Source organism: Solanum stenotomum, chromosome 7 (genome assembly GCF_019186545.1).
Source record: "Solanum stenotomum isolate F172 chromosome 7, ASM1918654v1, whole genome shotgun sequence".
NCBI lineage: Eukaryota > Viridiplantae > Streptophyta > Magnoliopsida > Solanales > Solanaceae > Solanum > Solanum stenotomum.
Genome location: NC_064288.1, coordinates 11,636,115 through 11,649,158, shown reverse-complemented (window position 1 = coordinate 11,649,158; position 13,044 = coordinate 11,636,115).

The window sequence follows — 13,044 nt, the reverse complement described above, 5'->3', positions numbered from 1 at the left end:
CAATTGATTAATGAGTATCTCTTAACTAATAAGTAGTTCTAAACACTCTAATGGTCAATAACAATATTCAGATATGTTAGAATTATAATTTTCTTTGATTTTGCTTTTTGATTTACTGAATTCATGATGGCAAAATGGAGTGTTTTGTTAAGGTCATAACCCATATACTAAAATGAAACGAGTTGAATGAATCCTGTTCTGAAGTGAACACAAAAGCTTTATTTATTTTTTATAATAATTGTAATTCTAATTCTTTGGTAATTTTCTAATTTTTGATTAACTTATTGTGAATTATTCAGCTTGCATGTTTTTAATGGATTTCAAGATGCCTTAAATTGCGGGGACTAACAAAAATTCAAATTTATAAATCCAAATGCTAATAGTGAACTTAATTAGTTTAGTTTAATCAACATGATCCTAAGTTTCGAACAGAGTCCATATATTTAATTTTTTGGATATATATTCTTTACTTTTGAGAAATTAAAGTTTATTCTATTATGAATAATAATTTATTAAAGTCTTCATAAAAAAAATGAAATATAAGCTATATTCTCTTATGTTTAGTTGTTGTGTCATTCTTAATTCTACTATTGTCACAATCCAGATTGTCGTGAATGACACCCACACTAAATCACATGATGGAAAAATAAAAACTAAGCCAAACTAAATCCAACACGCTATTATAAAAACAAGCTTATCAAATAAAGTAGTAATAACAGTTTAGACAACTAAAGAATTGAGTCCTCATAAACTTAACTCAATAATCAAAATAATTGTGCGGAAATAAACCCCCAAGAACTAAAAGTCATAGTACCAAAACTCTAATATAGTTATAAGAATATGAACAAGAATAGGAATAGGAATCCTAGTTGGAAAAAGAGTCTAATGTAGTGTCTATAAATAGGGTCTCAATGTAATAATTTAGACACACAATTTAATAATATTTTTCTCCTATATTTCTCACATGTAGTGTCTGTTAATTTGAAAAAACTCAAAGATGAATTAATGTGAAGATTTGGTAGTTAGAAGATAATTCTTCATTGGTGCAAAAGTCAAGATAGCAACTTTGTAGGTGAAATTTAGGTAAACCATAAAATGGTTTCACAAGTTAAACCTTGACATTTTGACACATTGTGATGTCATGGATGACATCAATAGGAAGAATTCACTCCTATAAATAGGTAGTTCCTACTTCATTTGTAACACACCTATCACTTACCTTCTCATCTTCAAAGGCATTTGATCTTCTTTCTCTCTTGTAGTATTTCACTTGTACTCCTTTGGAGTGAAATAAATATTGGTTGATTGTGTCCGAGGAGTAGGCAAAAGAAAACAAAATTTTACCGAACCTCGTAAATTCTTGGTGTTTTTTTTATTGTTATCTCATTTACTATTTATTAGCTACCTTTAGATATAGCAGTTGTGATTTCATCACTCTCTATATATTCAGCTTTCGCAACAATTGATATCAGAGCCAAGATATTATATGAGTATACTCTGTGGTTGCAGCACAGTCTGAGCTTCCACATCAGAAAAGATTTACTTTAATTTTTGCATTGTTAGCTAGTAAATAGTTTTTGTAGTAATTATGGGAGACAATAAAAATGATGAGTCACATCGAATGTCAATAATACGTCATCATTGACATCTTCGATTATGACAAGAATTGTGTCAAATGCGAAATTTGTAGTTGAAATTTTTGACGGGTCAGGACATTTCGGAATGTGGCAAAAAGAGGTACTTGATGTCCTTTTTCAACAAGGGCTAGATATTTCTATACAAGAAAAGAAACCAGACAGTGTAGGAGAAGAAGATTGGTAGATTATCAACTGTGTTGCTTGTGGTACCATTTGATCTTACCTTGCAAGAGAACTAAAGTATCCATACGCAAAGGAAACATCTTCAAATAAATTATGAAATTCATTGGAGGAGAAATTCTTGAAGAAAAACAGTCAAAATAAACTTTTGATCATTCAAGTCGGATAGCATTTATGTATGCTAGGATCCGACCTATATGAACTACTTTCTTCTCTTATGATATTTCTAGAAAGCGAAAAAAAGGTCTCGAAAGGGATGGAGCTTTCACTGTGCATCAATAAGAAGGAAGAGCGGGATGCGGCATTACTAGTACCAACTGGAACAGAATGGGATGATTGAGAATACCACATTCCCCTTTGTTCTTCTTCTGGTCCATAAAAAAAGCTAGAATGTAGAGTGGAAGGAAGGAAAGTGACGTGAAGCCCATTTCGAATGCTTCTATGATCCGGAAGTTCTCGCGAAGAGAATAAGATGCTGCTCCCCTTCCCTCTTTCTTTTTCCGCTTTGCCACCACGCCTATATTGTAAAAATGCAGTTACGAATAATACAGAGCAGGCGGGACAATACTGACTTGAAAAAATGCTCTACTTGAAAGGCAATGGCTTTGAGGGTACTAACTGTGATATATGGGTAAGGAATTTTGAAAGAAGAAAAGATTTGGACTCAATAAAAGAGCCTATGAAAACAAAATGGAATTGAAAGTTCCTTGCCTTAGACTTCGAGTTGACAGAGAGGAATGACAGAACTCTAGGCCTTACGAGACGCGGGCAACTTTGCTATTCAAAGGGATAGAAGTAAGAAAATGTTGGAAGAGATGGCCTTGAGCCTGTTCAGGGTTCTATTAATTAATAATTAGATTGTGCCAGGTCACTGAACTTAGAGTAGGAAATTCCAGTGAAAGCTTCATCCTAAGAAGACTGAAGAAGAGCAAGAACATCGGGCATACATTGATTTCGTTGCAAATTACTGAATTTATATCGACGACATTCCAATTCAAAGAATTAAAAAAACTTCGAATTCTCAAAAGAAGACTGTCACGCTTCACTTATATTCCTGGTAGCACAATGAATGATCTGTAGTGAAAGATTTGCAGAATATGGACATGAATTTTACGGATGGAGATATGGCCTTAATGTTGTTAAGTTCACTTTATGATGAGTTCGAGCACCTTGAAACTACTCTACTGCATGGGAATGATGAAGTATCTCTCAAAGAAGTTTGTTCTGCCTTATATAGTTATGAACAAAGAAAAAGAGAAAAATAAAAAGGCGGAGAAGCAGAAGCTTTGATTGTGAGAGGTCGTTATCAAAATCATATGAGAACGAAGAACGGGAGATCCAAGTCAAGATCCAAACTCAACAAAGATGAATGTGTCTTTTGCCGAGAGAAAGGGCATTGGAAGAAAGACTGCCCAAAGTTGAAAAGCAAGGCCAAACCAAATAATGAGAAGACTGTCATGGATTCAAATGTGGTTGATTGTGATGACTCAAATTACTCACTAGTTACAACATATCTATCCAAATCATCTAATGTATGGTTGATGGACTCATCTTGTAGCTATCATATGTGTCCCAATCAGGACAAATTTGTTGATTTACAAGAAGAAGAATATGGAGTTATTCACACCGCAAACAATAATTATCTTACCGCATATGGTGTTGGTTCAATTTGATTAAGGAATCATGTGAATTAACCTGAACATTAACAGATGTTCGATATGTACCGAATTTAAAGAAAAAACTCATTTCTGTAGGAGCCCTAGAGTCCAAGGGATTCAAAGTCATTGCAGATAATGGGGTAATGAGAATATGCTTCAGTGCACTGGTGGTAATGAAAGCAATTCGAAGAACTAATAACATGTACCACTATCAAGGTAGTACAGTTATTGGGACAACAGAAACAACACCCAATGACGATACAGAGGAAGAAATGACCAGGCTATGGCATATGCACTTGGGACATACTGGAGGAAAACCGATGAAAACTTTGTCAGATCAAGGATTGCTAAAAGGAGCAAAAACTTGCAACTTGGAGTTTTGTGAGCATTGTGTCAAGGGAAAGTAGACATCCATAATACTAAAGGTATTTTGAATTATGTTCATTAAGATGTTTGGGGTGCTTCCAAAACACCTTCATTAGGTAGAAAACACTATTTTGTAACTTTTGTTGATGACTTTTCCCGAAGACTGTGGGTGTATACGATGAAAACTAAAGATGAAGTGTTGGGAATTTTTCTTAAATGAAAGGCGATGATAGAGACTCAAACTGGTAGAAAGATCAAGTGTATTCGCACAGACAATGGTGGAGAATACAAAAAAGATCGTTTTCCAGAAAATTTGTGAAGAAAATGGCATTGCCAGATATTTCACCGTCAGAAATACACCACAACAGAATGGAGTGACAGAACGCATGAACCAGACTTTGTTGGAGAAGGTTCGGTGTATGTTGTCCAATGCTGGCTTGGGCAAAGAATTTTGGGCTGAGGCAATAGCATATGCCTGCCACCTCCTTAATCGTATACCATCTGTTTCTATAGGTAGGAAGACACCATTAGAAAAATGGTATGTAAAGTCTGCTAAAGATTATGATTCTTTATATGTGTTTGGCTCGATTGCATATTATCATGTAAGAGAGTCAAAATTGGACCGAAGAGCAAAAAAAGCTTTATTTATGGGGATTACTTCTGGAGTCAAAGGATATCATTTATGGTGTCCATAGACAAGAAAAATTATTTTCAGCAGAGATGTTACCTTTGATGAATCTGCCTTAACAAATAAGGTAACAGTTGAAGAAGTCAAACAAACTGATGGTGCTTCAAAGCGAGTGGAGTTTGAGGGAAAAATAATTTTTCCACCACAGGAATCAAACGACGAAACAACAAAAGATTTTCCTCTAGCAGAAGAGCTAGTCGAATGGGAGGTTTCATCTCAAGAACCTCAACCACAACTTGAATCAATAGCAACCAGCAAGCCAAAAAGAACAATAAGAAAATCTGCTCGACTCATAGATATGGTGGCTTGGTGCAGACTCAATTGCAACCTATCACATTTCTACCACTTATAAAGATGCAGTTCAAAGTTCAGAAGAATATAGGTGAAGGATTGCCATGGATGAAGAAATGTATTCCTTTCATCAGAAGCATACATGGAAATTGGCCAATCTCTCGGAAGGTATGAAAGCAATTGGGTGAAAATGGGTATTTACAAAGAAATAAGGATTTCCTCACCAAGAAAATGTTCACCACAAAGAAAGATTAGTGACCAAAGAATATGCTCAAAAGGAGGGAATTGATTATAATGAAGTATTTTCTCCAATTGTGAAATACTCTTTCATTAGAGTTTTGTTGGCTTTGGTATCACAGTTGAATTTGAAACTAGTTCAGTTGGATGTAAAAACTGTATTTTTTACATGGAGACTTGAAAGAGGAAATCTACATGACCCAACCAGAAGGATTCAAAGTTGATGGAAAAGAAAATATGGTGTGCAAACTTAAAATATCTTTGTATGAATTGAAACAATCTTCTAGACAATGGTACAAACAATTTGAAAACTTTATGTTGCAGCAAAGGTACATCAGAAGCAAATACGATCATTGTGTGTATTTGCGCAAGCTTGAAGACAATTTTTTATATATCTTCTCCTATATGTTGATAGCTTCTAAAAGTCAATAGAAAATTGAGAAGCTAAAGATTCAACTAAGAAAGGAGTTTGAGAGTAAGGATTTAGGTGAGGCAGAGAGGATTCTTGATATGGAGATAAAAAGAGATCGACATTCAAAGAAGCTTTTATTATCTCAAAACGAATATTTAAAAAGGGTACTAAATCAATTTGGCATGAATGAGAAAACGAAGTTGATTAACACTCCGTTTGCCCCTCATTTTAAGCTTACTGATACTCTTTCGACAAAAAATGAAGCAACACGTGAATAAATGTCAAGAGTCCCATATGACAATGTTGTTGGTAGCCTGATGTATGCAATGGTTTGCACAAGGCCAGATATTTCACACGTTGTTGGAGTTGTAAGAAGGTGCATGCATAATCATGGAAAGGATCATTGGCAGGCTGTAAAATGATTTCTACGGTATATTCATAATAATGTAGATGTTGGCTTGGTTTTCGAGCATAAAGATAGTCAATATCTTGTTGAATATTGTGACTCGGATTATGCAGGTGATTTGGACAAATGAAGATCAACTATTGGTTATGTTTGCACTATTGCAAATGCACCAGTTAGTTGGAAGTCTACTTTGTAGTCAACAGTTGCTTTGTCTACCACTGAGGTAGAGTATATGACAATTATCGAGGTTGTGAAGGAGGCAATTAGGTGATAATCAAAGTGTTATTCAATTACCAAAGAACCAAGTTTATCATGCAAGGACGAAGCACATTGATGTCCGCTATCATTTCATATGAGACATCATAGAAGAAGGTGAAGTCATAGTGCTAAAAATTCATACTACAAATAATCTTCCCGATATGCTGACAAAAGTGGTGACTATGGTCAAGTTTCAACATTGTTTGAACTTGATCGACATTGTTAAACATTGAACATTGAGGTTGAAGACACAATAAAAAAATTGTTGTTGAGAGAAAGTTGATAATGGAGAATCTTGCTAAGGTAGAGATCTGTTAAATTTGACAAGATTCAAAGATGAATTAATGTGAAGATTTGGTAGCTAGGAAGATAATTCTTCATTGGTACGAAAGTTAAGTTAGCAAATTTGTAAGTGAAATTCAAGTAAACCATAAAATGGTTTCACAAGTTAAACCTTGACATTTTGACACATTGTGATGTCATGGATGACATCAATAGGAAGAATTCACTCCTATAAATAGGTAGCTTCTAATTCATTTGTAACACACCTCTCACTTGCCTTCTCATCTTCAAAGGCATTTGATCTTCTTTCTCTCTTGTAGTATTTCACTTGTACTCCTTTGGAGTGAAATAAACATTGGTTGATTGTGTCCGATGAATAGGCAAAAGAAAACAAAATTTTCCCGAACCTCGTAAATTCCTAGTGTTCTTTTTATTATTATCTCATTTACAATTTATTAGCTACCTTTAGATATAGCAGTTGTGATTTCATCACTCTCTATATATTCGGCTTCCGCAACAATGTCTATAAATAGGATCTCTTGCCCCCTCTCTCCCTTGCCTCTCCTCCCTCTCTTTTTCCCTCTCCTCTCTCTCACCCCTCCCTCTCCTCTCTCTCGACCTATCCCCCACTCAAAATACAAGAAAGGCAAGAATGTAGCTTCATTAAATTAAAAAAATCAAAAACTTTTTCAAACATTCTAACACCACCCGACATTAAAGATCAAGAAAAAGAAAATCAAGAAAGCAGCTGACTTTTCATAAACACCTAGTTAGAGTTTAGATCTAGTGAAGAAGGGAGAAAAAAAGCAGTTCAACAACTACCTAAACCATTTTTGCTCCTTTTTCTTTAGTATTTTGGTGCAAAAAAAATAAAAAAAGTATTAGTGTGGTGGTTGAGCATGATATAGGAGAGAGTTTTGTAATATCTTATTTTAATTGTATTCGAAAAATTATATTTTGTATTTTTGTATCAATTGTATTTGTATTCATATGAATACAATTTGTCAAATGTATTTGTATCCAATCAAAGAGAGGACAAATACAATTGTATTAGTTGTATTTGAATACAATTGATACAAAATAAATATATAATACAATGCAAAATAAATACAAAATACAATTTGTTATGTTTTGAAATTAATTGATACAAAATAAATACATGATACAATGCAAAATAAGTACAAAATACAATCCTCTTTCCTTCCTCTCTCAATCTCACTCGCCTCTCTCCTCCCTCTCTCGATCTCGCTCGCCTCTATCCTCCTAATATGTATTCATTTTGATACAAATCAATTTGTATTTGTATTCTTTTTCTCCAAAATCAGCAAAAAAAATACATTCTCTCATCTCTCTCTCGGATCTCCTCGCCTCTCTCCTCCCCCTTCCCCTAACATTTTGTTATTATCCATAATTAAGCAAACTATAGCTATATAGTCCTATTTAAGGCCTAATGTTTGCTATTTTTGTAAGTTTCCCTTATTTTTATACATTAAGGGGTCGTTTGACACAATTATTAATAACACATGAATTCGTAACTGAGAAATTAGAAGAAGAAAAGAAGAAGAGAAGCGAAGAAGAAGGAGGAGGAGAAGAAGAAAGAGGAGCAGAAGAAGGATGAGCAGAAGGGGGGAGAAGAAGCATGAAGGAGAAGAAGCAGGAATGAGAAGAAACAGGAGAAGAAGAACAAGGTGAGGAGGGGGAAGAGGAAGAGAAGAAGAAGAGTTATTGGGAATTGAATTGATTGATCATTCCCTCAAGTTGATGGGATTAAATAGTTGTTACAGATAATGTAAATAAGGAAAGAAGATAGTAAAATATTACACAATCTCCTAGCTACCTAATTAAAGAGATTAGGGAATCTTCTCATAGCTAGATTATTTAATCATACCATATTTAAATATTTTCATATCTACACTATCCAAATATATCATAATTAACACTCCTCCTCAAGCTAGAGCGTATAAGTCATATGCTCCTAGTTTTCCACAAATATAGTCAATTCTGGATCCTCGGAGTGATTTTGTGAAAATATCCGTCAGTTGATCTTTTGAGTTGACAAAACTTGTGGTGATATATCCAGACTCAATCTTCTCTAGTGACAATCTATCTCAATGTGCTTCGTTCTTTCATAGAACACTGCTTTAGAATCGAAATGTAGTGCAACTTGGTTATCACAAATCAATGTCATTGGTTCAACTCCTCTCATCTTCAATTCTTGGAGAAGTTGTCTCAACCATATAAGCTCACATGTAGCTAGTTCCATAGCTCGATATTCTGCCTATGCGCTTGATCTTGCTATGACAACTTACTTTTTACTTTTCCAAGAAATTAGATTGCCTCCAATTAGAAAACAATAACCTGAAGTGGACCTCCTGTCAGAAGGAGATCCTGCCCAATCTGCATCAGAATATCCAACAATGTTGGTGTGTCCCTTATCTTCCTACAATAAACCTTGTATTGGAGAGCTTTTGATATATTGCAGGATGTGAATCATTGCATTCCAATGACTATCACAAGGTGATTGCAAAAATCAGCTAACTACACTAACAACCAATGAGATGTCTGGGAGTGCTATAGTAAGATAGTTGAGTTTGCCAACAAGTCTCTGATATATGCTAGGATCTTTTAGAGGCTCCCCCTATCCTGGATTAAGCTTAGAATTTGGATCTATTATACTGTCCACATGTTTGCAATTCAACACACCAGCATCTTCCAAAATGTCTAAGATATATTTCCTTTGTGTAATAGCAATACTATGGCCAAATTGTGCCACTTCAATGCCCAGAAAGTATTTCAACTTGCCCAAATCCTTAGTCTGAAAGTGACTTGAGAGGTGTTGTTTGAGTTGAGTAATACATTTATAATCATCTCATCTAATAACAATATCATCAACATAAATAATTAAAAAGATATGTTTTCCATGAGATGAATGTCTATAGAATACAAAGTGATCAGCTTCTGTTCGGATCATTCCAAACTGTTAGACAACATCTCAAAAATGACCAAAACATGCTCTGAGAGTGGTTGAGACCATAGAGGGATCAACGAAGTTTACAAACTAGTCTAGACTCCCCTTGAGCAACAAACCCTGGTGGTTGCTCCATATATACCTCTTCAGCAAGTTCTCCATGTAGGAATGCATTTTTTATGTCCAGTTGAAAAAGGGGCCAATGATTCATTGCTTCCATAGATATGAGAAGACGGATCGAAGCCATCTTGGCAACTGGTTAGAAAGTATCTCCATGATTGATGCCATAAATCTGAGTGTATCTCTTAGCAACCAGTCTTGCTTTGAGACGATCAATAGCTCCATTGGAACCTACCTTAATTGTGAATACCCAACGACAACCAACTATGGATTTGCCTTCAGGTAAAGGAACAAGCTCCCAAGTACCATTATCATGCACAACAGTTATCTCCTCAATCATATTTTGACGCCAACCTGGATGAACCAATGCTTCTGCCACAGTCTTAGGAACTTTGATTGATGATAAACTAGTAAGGAATGTATGATATGGAGGTGACAAACGGTGATAACTTAAATAAGAATAAACGGGAGTTTAATTAGCAATAGTTCTAGTACATTTACAAAGAGCAATGGGAAGATCATCAGATAAGTGCTGGACCGAAGTAGAAGACATTGTTGGAGCAGGTAATGAGTCACCAAGATTGCTTTGTGCACCTTAGAAATACCAACTATATTAGCAAGTTAAGTAGGAGGTTGAGGTCGTCGGGATAGACTTTAAGAGTTGGAGGTGGAGCTGGGGTTGGAATAGTTGGAATGGAAAGGGTTGCTATGGCCTTCTGATTTTTCGTATTAGGAGAAAATACGGAGAAGTATCGAAGAAAGTATCATATGCAGAGATCAAGTACTTATTGGTAGAGGGATCAAAACATTTGTAACCTTTTTGTAGACGAGAATACCCAAAAAAGACACATTTAAAAGCTTTGTGTTGAAGTTTATCTTTTTCGTGGGTAAGGTTATGAACAAAATAGGTGCAACCAAACACACGTGGAGGAAGAGGAAACAATTTTTTGGTCTGGATAAAGGATTGAGTGAGGACTCTGGTACTGCAAAACAAATGCAGGAATGCGATTGATTAAATAGCAAGCAATAATAACAACATCACCCCAAAAATGTAAAAGGGACATGATTGTGAATGACCAATGTTCGAGGTGTTTCAATTAGATATTTGTTATTTTGCTCAACAACTCCATTTATTGAGGAGTATGTGCAAAAGAAGACATGCAATATGCCCTGGGATGACATAAAAAAAAAGAGATAAGTAAAGAAGTAGAGAAGTATTTTCGGGAATTATCACTGATTAACTTCTTAATGGAAATACCAAACTGATTGCGGATTTCAGCATGAAATTTCTGAAAGATAGAGAATAGCTCAGATCTATTTTTCAATAAAAATAACCACATGCATCGAGGATAATCATCAATAAAAGTAACAAAATAATAAAAGCCTAAGGAAGAACTGACACGACTTAAACCCCATATATCTGAATGAACGATTTCAAACATAAATGTGTATTATTGATGCGTTTTGGGAAAGAGGAATGAGTGTGCTTACCAAGATGACACGACTCACATTCTAACAAAAATAAACTAGATAAACTAGGGACCATCTCTTGCAATTTCAGGAGACTTGGATGACCCAATTGACTATGGAGCAATTCAGAAGAAACAACGGAAGTGAAAGTAACATGTGGTTTTGGGATAGAGAGTAGGTACAATCCTGTGACTCCTATCCTTTTCCAATCACCTGTCCCGTTTTTCGATCCTACGCAAGAAAAGAATCAACAAAGAAGGTTACAACGTACTTCAGATTTTTTTATTAATTTACTAATGGAAATAAGATTATATGGACATTCAGGTGCAAAAAAGGACTGATTTTAAAGATATGGAAGGCAGAGGATGACGTATACCTATCCCTTTTACAATCGTCTTTGATCCATTCGCCAAAGTAACAGTAGAGAGAGTAGAAAGGGTAGTAATAATAGAGAAAGTATTTTTGTTACCAGAAATATAGTCAGAAGCACCAGAATCAAAAATCCATTGTTCCTGAGACGAAAACTGTGCGACATAAGCAAATGAGCTACTAGGTTGTATTGTGCAAGCAGTTGATGATTGTTGCCTTGATGTTTGATACTGAAGGTAGTCGTTATAGTCTGCTTCAGTTAAAGTGATAAGATGATCCATCCATTATGAGGTTTTTTTTGTCATAAAAAGAAGTATTAGAGAAAGAGAGAGATAAGACTTGACATTTTTCTGATATGATTGATTTAGCAACCAGTTGATCAATCCCTTTATTTTTTTTAAAAAAAAAAATTGATACTGAAATAGAAGAACATTAAGAGAAAGGGCTAAAAGCCAATAGCTCTGATACCATGAGAAATTAGAAGAAGAAGGAGGAAGAGGATGAGGAAGAGGAGAAGAAGAAGAAGAAGAAACAGAAGCAGAAGAAGGAGAGGAGAATGAGGAGAAAGAGTAATAGTAGTAGTAGGAGGAGGAGAAGGAGCAGGAGTAGAAGAAGAAGATGATGATGATGATGAAAAAGAAGAAGAAGAAGAAGAAGAAGAAGGAGGAGGGGGAGGAGAAGGAAAAGGAGGAGCAGAAGGAGGAGAAGAAAAAGAAGCAGGAGAAGGAGGAGTGGGAGCAGGAGGAAAAGAAAAAGATGAGGTATTGGGAATTGAATTGATTGAGGAGGAGGAGGAGGAGGAGTAGAAGAAGAAGAAGAAAGAGGAGGAGTAGGAGAAGGACGAGAAGCAGAAGAATGAGGAGAAGAAGAAGAAGCAGGAGAAAGAGGAGTGGAAGCAGGAGGAGGAGAAGGAGAAGAAAAAGGAGGATGAGGAGGAGGAGGAGAAAAAGATGAGGTATTGGGAATTGAATTGATTGTGCATTCCCTCAAGTTGATGGGATTAAATAGTTGTTACAGATAATATAAATAAGAAAAGAATATAATAAAATATTACACAATCTCCTAACTGCCTAATTAAAGAGATTAAGGAATATTCTCATATCTAAATTATTTAATCATACCATATTTAAATATTTTCATATCTACACTATCCAAATATACCATAATTAACAATAACGTATGGATTAGCAATGTCGGAATTAGTAGTGCAGGAATTAGTAATGCAAAGTTTATTTTTTATCAAGCGTTTGATTCATTACTTCCACCCCACCTTGTGTATGGATTAAAACTCTACAAAAAAATTCTTTCCAATTATACCCTTGAATTATTATGAGATTTTCTATTCCATGTAATTGGGTCAAGTTTGATAATTGGTGGATAATATTATTTTTTAGTCTTCTAACTAGCTAGGAGAAGAACATTTTTGTTACCATGTTTGTTATTTTCTCACTTGGATTATTTGAAGGTAAATAATTTTCATCTCAATAAGTTGATCACTCACAAAACGTCAATTTTTAATTTTAAAAATATAGAAAATCTACTCTTAAAACCGAAAAGAAGATAAATAATAGTAAAATTGAATAAATCATTTAAATTTACACATAAAAATTGCAAGTTGAAGTTTTAATATGTATACAATTTTATAAATTGTTCAAAATTCAAATAATTAGAAACCCCCCACCCCTCACCCTCACCCACACAC